Here is an 11,615-nt window from a genome sequence, read left to right as displayed (position 1 = left end):
GTCTTTAACGGAATTAACACAACACCCTAACTCAGTGGTTCCCAAAGTCGGGGTCGCGACCCAAAGGTGGGCCGCGAGCAGCCACGGATGGGCCGCGAGATGATTTAAAAAAAAAAAAAAAAATTATTCTTTTATTTTTAATTTTTTTATTTCATTTTTTTTTGTCAGGCCACTGAACTTAGAAGCAGGCCAGGACAGTGTTTCTAGTTGTATTCTAAAATTATATTCTATTGTATTCTAAAATGTGACTATATGGTTTTATATTAACTTAATAAATAAACAAAAACGAAATATCTACTTATTTCAACGAACATTTCAAACTAAATAACAGATTATGCACATAAAATGCTGAAAACAACCGAAGCAACAATAGTATTTTTATGAGGCTATTATTATTATCATTATTATTTTGCAACAAGTTAGCCCTCTCATAAATAGCACATATAAATGAATAACTAACTTGAACTAACTTAATAGGATTGAAGTGATATTTGGCTTAAAAAATCGGTCGCCTGGCAAAAAAAAAAGAAAAAAAAGCCAGACGATGTGCATTGGGCCGCGGCTCTCTGACGCCTTATTTTCTGGGCCCCGGCCTGAAAAGTTTGGGAACCCTGCCTAACTCACCATCTTTAGATAATGAAGTACTCAACCTCTACTGTCTTTAACTATGAATGAACACAACACTAACTCACCATCTTTAGATAATGAAGTACTCAACCTCTACTGTCTTTAACTATGAATGAACACAACACTAACTCACCATCTTTAGATAATGAAGTACTCAACCTCTACTGTCTTTAACTATGAATGAACACAACACTAACTCACCATCTTTAGATAATGAAGTACTCAACCTCTACTGTCTTTAACTATGAATGAACACAACACTCTAACTCACCATCTTTAGATAATGAAGTCTTCAACTTCTGTCTTTAACTGAATGAACACAACACTCTTAACCTACTGTAACATCTTTAGATAATAAAGTCCTCAACTTCTGTTTTTAACTATGAAATGAACACAGCACTCTTAACTTACCATCTTTAGATAATAAATTACTCAACCTCTACTGTCTTTAACTATGACATCTAGTGGCGTTTAACCCCCAACTGCTCCTGTGGAGCTGCTCAGTGGCCAACAGTGTCAGACTGGTTGTACTGGGCAGTGAATGTGTGTCGCTGAAAAAGAGCATCCATGCTGGGTGAACCTACCCTGGGTAAGTAAGTAAAGATTTAAAAAAAATACTATGGGTGTCCAGTAGAGGGCAACAGATAACCAGAAGACTCGAGACACATAATGATAATGAAGACCTGACAGATTTAATAGCAGTTACTGTGTAACTGTACTGCACTCACTCAAAATTATTATAATTTTTTGCCTAGGGAAGACTTGCTGAGCCTTTGTGTTCTTTTTCAGCAATACTGTTTAGAAGTACACTTAGCAGCCTCTGCACTGAAGCATTTCCGTGTTCAGTGCCTTGCTCAAGGGCATCTCAACAGTAATTGTTGGGGGGACAGGATGGACATTTGAGCGACACTCATCGCAGATTTGTCCCCTGGTAACCATTGCTACCATTTTCCAAAATCTGCCACCTGCTGTTATTTTACCAGTAACTGAGGTTCTGGTAAAATATGACTAATAATTACATCATCCTTGTAAATGTCTAATCCTGATGAATCCAGTGGTAACATTTATAACATGCTAGCAACTACCTAACTACATATATCTGGCATTCAGAGAGCTAAATATTAGTAAAAAAACACCTAATATTAGCACAATTGTTTGTAGGTCATTAGTATGCATAATGTGTTTAATATTTTACCTTAGGTAATATGTTTAAATCTATGTGTATTGTTCATAATAGTTCATGTGAAAAAAATAGTGATCATAAGCCATAGACATTGACTGGCGTCGTCGTACCACACTCCTTCCACTCCGCCAGCCTGCTGCTGCACAGAGCATAGAGCACATCTACCACAGCCTGCTGCTGCACAGAGCATAGAGCACATCTACCACAGTCTGCTGCTGCACAGAGCATAGAGCACATCTACCACAGTCTGCTGCTGCACAGTGCATAGAGCACATCTACCACAGCCTGCTGCTGCACAGTGTATAGAGCACAATCTACCACAGCCTGCTGCTGCACAGTGCATAGAGCACAATCTACCACAGTCTGCTGCTGCACAGTGTATAGAGCACAATCTACCAGCCTGCTGCTGCACAGAGCATAGAGCACAATCTACCAGCCTGCTGCTGCACAGTGCATAGAGCACAATCTACCAGTCTGCTGCTGCACAGTGCATAGAGCACAATCTACCAGCCTGCTGCTGCACAGTGTATAGAGCACAATCTACCACAGCCTGCTGCTGCACAGTGCATAGAGCACAATCTACCACAGTCTGCTGCTGCACAGTGTATAGAGCACAATCTACCAGCCTGCTGCTGCACAGTGCATAGAGCACATCTACCAGTCTGCTGCTGCACAGAGCATAGAGCACAATCTACCAGCCTGCTGCTGCACAGAGCATAGAGCACATCTACCACAGCCACGTTAACTCAGTTGAGATCACTAGACTGTTAACGTGGTAAGTCATACAATAGGCTGGCCTACTTCGTTTATTTTTTATTTTTTTTTAAAGCATGTCAAATTACCTTGGCTAGCTTGACCTTAGTTATAATACTTACTGTTGACTGTGTTTAATTATGTCTAACTCGATACCTTACACTAGTCGGATAGCTATACTTACATTATAGTAAGAAATAATTATTCAGTGGGCTAATATGCTTGTCTTGTCTTTTCACAGTGTTTTCACACTTGTCTAATTCCTTTGCTTTCATTAAATATGTTGTTATGCTAAAGAGTTCCCTGCCTCTGTACTTTCTCACTAGTTCCACTCCGATAATTGATATAACAAGTTGCAGGTTGAAAAAGCTCTCAGCTCTGAACTCGGCAGAATCTGCACCTGGCTCGCTGATAACAAACTATCATTACATCATGTGGTAATTAATCAAGTCCAGGAGACTAAACTCCTAGGGGTAACATTAGACAGTAAATTGTCATGGTCACACCATATAAACAATATAGTAGTGAAAATGGGAAGAGGGATTTCTGTTGTTAAAAGATGTGCTCATTTGTTACCACTAAATTCTATCAAACAGGTAATTCAAGCTCTGGTTTTGTCAAATCTTGACTATTGTCCTGCAGTATGGTCGAATGTAACAACGAATAAACTGAAAAAATTACAAATGGTACAAAACAAAGCAGCACGTATAGCGCTTCGCTGTGAGTACAGAACTAATGTTGCAGCGATGCACATTTGTTTAACTTGGTTACTTGTCAAACATAAATTACTCTGCTCACTCCTTGTATTCACAAGGAATATTCTTGTTACAAAGATCCCCTCAATTTTATATAACAATTTATCAATAAGTCTTGACAGACACAACCATTCCACCAGACATGCTTCTGCACGAGGTTTTACACTTCCAAAAGTGAGGTCGAATGCAATGAAGCGAACTGTCATGTTCCGTGGTATGCAGGAATGGAACTCTCTTCCCAGACATGTTAAGCAGGAGAATAGTAAATGCCATTTCAAAATCGTGGTAAAACAACATTTTCAACCAAAGAAATTGACATTCCCTAATAGATAGTGTGTACGTAAATGAAAATGTATGTGTCTGATAAAGAGATAGGTATATATGGATGAAAAGGCATGTGTCTGATAGGGATATATTATTAAAATATTGTATAATTGGCTGATATGAACAGGTATTATTGTATTGTATTATGAATTCATAAGGCGTATATATTTTTATCTTGTATTATGAATTTGATTCGGGTTTTTATTGTTGTTTTAATTGTCTGTATGACATGTAAATGTTGTGAGTGTATAAGGGTTTTTATTGTTGTTTTAATGGTCTGTATGTCATGTAAATGTTATGAGTGTATAAGGGTTTTTATTGTTGTTTTAATTGTCTGTATGATATGTAAATGTTGTGAGTGTATACGTCTGTAACTGTATTTTATGTGTTATGGACCCCAGGAAGAATAGCCCCAGCACTGCTGTGGCTAATGGGGATCCAAATAAACTTAAACTTAAACTTAAACACCTGGGTAAAACGGAATCCATTCTCTTTGGATCAAATAGCAAACTCAGCAAGGCCGACGGCTTCTCAGTTACAGTGGGTGACAATATTGTCACAAAGAAAGATGAAATTACCTATCTGGGTTCCATCCTATAGAGGCAAATCTTTCCTGTGACAAAATGGCAACCAATGTAATAAAAAAAGACAACCAACGAACAAGATTCTTGTACAGAATCTCCTCTCTGGTAAATAAGAATACCTTGAAGACTAACAGGAGCACTCATTCAAGGGTTCTACGACTATGCTTGCACCTCATGGTACCAAAGCTCCTCAAATGCCCTAAAAACAAGGCTACAAACATCACAAAACAAACTGGTCAGACTACTGCTTGGCCTTACTCCTAAAACCCACCTTACCCCTGCCCATTTTGACAGCTCAGGATGGCTTAGAGTAGACGACAGAGTACAGCAACTTGCAATCGTCCTGTTCTACAAGATACACTACACCACTAAGATACCCATGTACATGTCGAAATACTTCCCAAAGGTCAGTGAAGTCCACGACCACAACACCAGAGGGAGTTCCACAAATCATGTTCAACCCAGATTCGGCTCAAACAAGGGACTAAACACGTTTCGCAATTATGCCACAATAATGTGGAAATGCCCTACCCACAGCCGTAAAGGAATGTGAATCCCTACCCTCATTCAAAACCGCTCTCAAAGAGCACCTACGGGTGGCTGCAATTAGAAACTGGCCCCGGTAAATGTCAAAATCCCCACCCAACCCCCTCCAATGTACAGTTTATTCCCCTTCGGATGTATATATTTTTTTATGATCTCTTTTTCTTAAACACTGTATATTTGTATGTCTTGTATTGTTATAAATGTCTTGATGAATTGAAAATGGAGGACCCTTATGTAAACAAGACGAAAGTATTTTTCTGGTCTGCATCCTCTTAGCAGTTATTTGTATTGAGACGTACTGTATTGTGCCATTCTGCAATCTTTTAATAAAGTTTTCAATCAATCAAGTTCTGCATTGTACTCTGGCATGTCACAGTTTGAAGACATGCATACTCTGGCAATATTAAATATGGTAGTTGAGGCATTATTTAGTTCCCTCAATGCCATATATATGTAGTTAGGTAGTTGCTAGCAGGTTGTAAATGTTACCACTGGATTCCTCATCCTTGTAGATGTAGGATTAGCCACCGGAATCAAGATCCTAGTGGTCTAGAACCGGTGGTTATCCTATAACCCTAGTTATATGATTACTGGTGAAGCGTCTTGCTTCGCCTACTGGACTTCACCTTGGGCCTAGTGCGCCCACTGAAAGATTTTCTCATGCACCTTTACATCTATCTAGCCACGCCCACTTCCGGCTAGTATATAGCCCAGGTGGCGTGGCCATGCTCGCCCTTCCGAGTCTGAATTTCATGTGAAAAGCAGTCAGGGGTCCTCAGGGCTTCGAGAAGCAAGACGCTTCGCCAGTAATCATATAACTAGGGTTATAGGATAACCACCGTTATATGTCATACTGGCTCCGTGTCTTGCTTCGCCTACTGGACTAATGGCGGAGCAAGGCGCATAGCCCTGATAAATGTACCCCCTGAGGTCCCCTTTACGACTATCAAAGAAACAGGGGGGGTCCCAGCCCCCACACTCGTCCTAATGAGGAGCGGAGGGTAGGACTCCGACCGTGCATAATAGGGCGCAGTTACCCACAACACATAGTGAGTAGATCATGCGAAAACCCGCCGTCTACCTCACCATGCATCCCGCCGGTTGCCTAGCAGCGGGATGTAGAAGAGGTTCCAGCTCTAAGGACTGCATGAGAGACAGGGCCCTCAGCCAGGTCCACGAGATAGAACCCCACCAAAGGTCCTGATGAGGACCACAAAGCTGCAGGTTTTTGACAGCGCCCTACCTCCATCAGGGCCGCTGTGACATTCTAATGAACAGTTGCCTGGCAGCCCCAAGGTCCCACCGCTAGCGCACGGAATAGGGAAAAATAGGTGGAGACTGTCTTCCACCCCACTTGCGTGAGGGGGAAGATGGAACGGCCCTAGCGCCACAGCCACAGCCCCAGAGCCTCGTTTATAAGAGCTCTGCAGTCTTTGAAAGACAGCTGCTCCAATAGCTTACGTTCGAGAGGTTTAAAAAACACCCGAATAGCCTACCCAGGGCTAATTGGAGGTCCCGGTTTTAAGGGACAAATCACGTTTTCACAGGCTTGAGACACTCTCTTTTGTGCGCACAGCAAAAAAACGTTTTCCCAGAGGGGGGTGGAATAGAGGTTGCGCCCTCGAAGCTTATGATATGGGGACATAGCCGCAGCATACTGTATGCCCCACTATCAGCCGAGGGCCTAAAAAAATTGCGTCTACAGGATATGACCTCAGGTCCAAATCCTCAGCCTGCCACCACTCTTGAAAAATATACATCACAGCATGCTTGAACCGCGGCCGTGGAGGGAGCATGCGCGCCCCGCTAACGGTATCCGTATCAATACCTAATTGTTCCATATTCAACCATATTCAACCAATATGTCTCAGGAGCCCTCAGCGTTGGATTGGAACGGGGACCAACGGGCCGAACCTCATTCTGGTCCGGCACCACCAGGATAAATCCTGTGTCCCCAACGTAGCCGCCCGCTGTAAAACTGGTGTACCAGACAGGGGGGGGGGGGGTGCACGTTTGACCGTAAATCACAGGGGGCGCTAGCGGGACTAACTGCCCGAAAGCAGCTCTGCGGTGGCCCAGCCGCTAAGTGAGGACCCCCCCCCCTTGTTTTATAAGGACTGCTACCATTATCATTTAATTGAGCTGTAATTAACACAACACAAGGATGTGATATTTATCACCCTGTGGTATTTCCTTGGACACAGGGGGCCCTGTGATATTTTATCGATAGAAGAGTTGGCCCGTGGGGCGGCTACGTGGCGTAGTGGGCAAGGCGCTCGCCACGAATGACGGAGACGCTGGGCTTGCCTGTTGGAGCCCAGCGCTCCACATTGCTTTCAGTTTAGCTGGTCGTTCATACTAATACACATTGGCCGTATTAGGGGGTGGGAAACTGATGGGTTGGGGATCGGGCGTTGTGGACAGCGACTCCTACAGGTCGGTTGGTGCGCCTGCGCAGTAGAATCAGGAAGTGTCGGGGGCAGCGTGAGCCTCCCACGCGTTACTCCTCGCCACTGAGAGATCGAGCTGCGCAGGTGAAAAGATGCGACTGCTGTTACCTCAAGTACCGGAGGGGACTTGTGCTATGTATGACTTACAGTAGTCCACATTGCAGCCGGCTTGTGGGAGGCAAGAAACAGCGTTCGTGACAGGGGAGGGTTGAATTGGATGATACGAAATTGGGATGGGAGAAAATATAGAAAAATGGGAGAAAAAGTGGATAAAAAAAAAGAAGAGTTGGCCCGTGTCCACCTCCATTCATTTGTGCTAAGCTAGGCTATCACTATCTTGCAGCCGCACAGAGAAGAAATTGGCATCCATCTTCTTGTCTCTGATAAGCGCATTTCCCATAATGTACAGATCTGCAACGTCAATGTGAATGTACAGTGTGTCTTGTACAATCCCCCTACTGTATGTGAGGTGCTTCTCTAGGCTGCAGGAAGCTTAAGGGACATATGATAAGATGGATCAGCTTAAACAGCGGCAGAGGTTCTACTCTGGTCACGTGTCTAAGCCCTCACCTCCTCTGCTCAAGGATGACAGGTTCAGGGCGTTACAGCGCAGACCCGGTGGTCCTCGAGTGACGCTGTGCTTCATGGCCGTGGCTTCAGCGTCACCGAGTGTGTGATCGTGACAGACGTCTCGGCCATGAAAAGGAATGGTGCGCATTTAATAATGAAATCTCAGGATCAGAACTAACTGCAAAAGCACACACTTGCCGCCAGAAGCGGCTGACACACACACAGGTACAGATGGACTAACCCAGAGACTGCTACGTCTTGAACCATCACTAGGGTGTGCCATAGAAGCACCAGAGAGACTTGACTCGTAAAAGTGTGCACACCTCATCCGAATACGTCCATGGAGTCACCTAAATATACCCATACACAGAGGGACTGTGGGTTGGATCATTAGAGAGTACCAGAAGTTTAGTGCTACTATATATTCATTACAATCTGGTAGACTTTTAAAAGTTAATTGCAGATTTTCAACATATCTATGTATGGCACGTTTATATAGGTTTTTACACTTGTCAGTACTCCTAATATTTCAGAGGTGGGTTCTATTCCCCAGCCTACATGCTATATACCTGATGAATCAGTCACGGGCTGAGCAGCAGCACCAGTGACTACAGCACCAGTCTTCCTGTTTCCAACCTTTTCCTGGTTTCAGAAAACTAAAGCTGTGCCCTTTTGTACTGCTGCCCTTTCTGAAAGCTTTTTTTCTTTTTTAAATGATTACTCTAAAAATGTTATCTATAGCACATTTAAGTGAAACTAGATACACTGATAGAATAGTATTATGGTAAAGGTTCTCCATAAAGGTATCAAGGTATAGGCCAGAATGTGAGTACAGTACTTGAGCAAAAAGGATCTGTCAGTGGCCATTCTGAACACCAACACCGGCACACCATCCACTTGAACAACTGATTAATCACACTAAATCAATTACAGCTGTATGTACAATGTACAATGTACAATTGTGTTTGTTTGTACAGTGTCTCCTCCCCCCCCCCCCTCAATGTACAGTGTTACTTGTTTATACAGTGTGCCCCCCGCCCCCCCCCCCCCCCCCCCCCAACCACCTCCAATGTAAATTACCCAGTATGGTTGTCAATATCCCAATGTACCCAACCCCCCCCACCCAACCTCCAATGTACAGTTTCTACGTCAAATGTATATACTCCCTTTTCTTGACTCCTTCTGTATCACAAACAGTACTGTATTTGCAAATCTGGTATGTCATAAATGTATAGATGTAGCAGTACTGACTATCTGTATGTCATGTATGTCATATATGTCTATATGAATTGAAAATGGGGGACCCTGATGGAAACAAGACAAACGTCTTTCTCAGGTCTGCATCCCCTTAACAATTGTATGTATTGAGCCGTACTGTATTGTACCCATTCTGCAATCTGTTAAATAAAGTTTTCATTCATTCATTCATTCATTCATTCATTCATTCAGCTGTGTGTTTCTCACAAAGTTTTCATTTATTGCAAAGTCCATTTAAATTTTAGTCAGTTTCACTGGGTTGCATTTTTTTGCACACATCCTCATGCTGGGACAGTGACATGTAGTCATGGCAGTTTCATGGTCAGTGTGTGGTTATTATGAAAGTTTGATCATGCACCATCAGGCCATATAGAATTATCCAGTGATGACATCACTACTTACTTTGGCCTACATGTAATGGCAGTTTGTGCGTGTGTGTCACATACAGGATTCTATGCAACCCAGAGGGCAACAGCTGGAAGACATGGTGTTTGATTGATTGAAAACTTTATTAACAGAGAAAGACTTTCGTCTTGTTTACATCAGGGTCCCCCATTTTCAATTCATAATGACATTAATGACATACGCAACATGACATTTGTGACATACAGGTATACAGTACTGTTACATTTGTGACATACAAGATATGCAAATATACAGTACTGGTAAACACAGATCCTAACAGAAAATATATACATACGAGGGGGAGGAAACTGCACATTAGGAGGGGGGGGGGGGGGGGGGTTGGACATTTACGGGGGCCATACAGATATATATCATGACATTTATGACAATACATCACATACAGGTATACAGTATACTGTTACATTTGTGACATACAAGATATGCAAACACAGATCCTAACAGAAAATATATACATACGAGGGGGAGGAAACTGCACATTAGGAGGGGGGGGGGGGGGGGGGGGGGTTGGACATTTACGGGGGCCATACAGATATATATCATGACATTTATGACAATACATCACATACAGGTATACAGTATACTGTTACATTTGTGACATACAAGATATGCAAATAATACAGTACTGTTAAACATTGATTGATTGATTGATTGAAAACTTTATTAACAGATTGCAGAATGGGTACAGTACAGTACAGCTCAATACATACAATTGTTAAGGGGATGCAGACCAGAGAAAGACTTTCGTCTTGTTTACATCAGGGTCCCCCATTTTCAATTCATCATAACATATATGACATACACAACATACAGATAGACAGTACTGCTACATGATCTATACATTTATGACATACCAGATTTGCAAATACAGTACTGTTTGTGATACAAAAAGAGTCCAGAAAAGAGAGTATATACATTTGACATAGAAACTGTACATTGGAAGAGGTTGGGGTTGGGTGGGGGGGGGGCTGTACATTGGAGGTGGTTGGGTGGGTGGGGTGGGGACACTGTACAAGCAACACTGTACATTGGAATATTGACAAAACCATACTTTGTCATTTACTGTACATTGGAGGGGGTTGGGTTGGGACATTTACAGGGGCCAGTTTCGAATTGCAGTCTCCCGTAGGTGTTCTTTGAGAGTGGTTTTGAAAGTGGGTAGTGATTCACATTCCTTTACAGCTTTGGGTAGGGCGTTCCACATTGATGTGGCATAATTGCTAAACGTGTTTAGTCCCTTGTTTGAGCCGAATCTGGGTTTAACATGATTTGTGGAGCTCCCTCTGGTGTTGTGATCGTGGTATTCACTGACCTTTGGGAAGTATTTTGACATGTACATGGGTACCTTGGTCGTGTAGTGTATCTTGTAGACCAGGCCCATTGCAAGTTGCTGTACTCTGTCGTCTACTCTAAGCCATCCTAGGTTGTCAAAGTGGGCAGGGGTGAGGTGGGTTCTAGGAGTAAGGTCAAGCAGTAGTCTGACCAGTTTGTTTTGAGATGTTTGTAATTTTGTTTTTAGCGCCTTTGAGGTGCTTTGGTACCATGAGGTGCAAGCAGTCGTAGTACCCTTGAATGAGTGCTCCTGCCAGAGTCTTCAGGGTATTCTTGTTTACCAGAGAGGAGATCCGGTACAAGAATCAAGTTCGTTGGTTGACTTTTTTTTATTACATTGGATGTCATTTTGTCACAGGAAAGATTTGCCTCTAGGATGGAGCCCAGGTAGGTAATTTCATCTTTCCTTGTGACAATATTGTCACCCATGCACTGTAACTGAGAAGCCGTCGGTCTTGCTGAGTTTGTTATTTGAACCGAAGAGAATGGACTCTGTTTTGCCCATGTGTAATGATAGTTACAGGTCCAGGGTTCGATTCCCGCTTGGGGACCAGGTGGGGTATCTCCCAGGCCTTTCTGTGTGGAGTTTGCATGTTCTCCCCGTGCTCGCAAGGGTTTCCCCCCAGATAAGATAAACCCAATGGAAAAACATGCACAACAACAGATCGCTAACGCTGTGGCGTCCTTGACGAAGACGGGCAGGAGCACTTGGATTGGTCCCCTGGCGCGGCCCTCGCCGACGCCTGTCTGCTCCCGGCTGCCCTTGGGGGGAATGACGACGGGATGGGTTTATCGCAGAGATGAATCGCAT

The sequence above is a fragment of the Notolepis coatsorum genome (genome assembly GCF_963971535.1).
Source record: "Notolepis coatsorum genome assembly, chromosome: 16".
NCBI lineage: Eukaryota > Metazoa > Chordata > Actinopteri > Aulopiformes > Paralepididae > Notolepis > Notolepis coatsorum.
The sequence above is the reverse complement of the archived record's forward strand: the minus strand, read 5'-3'. Positions refer to the sequence as shown.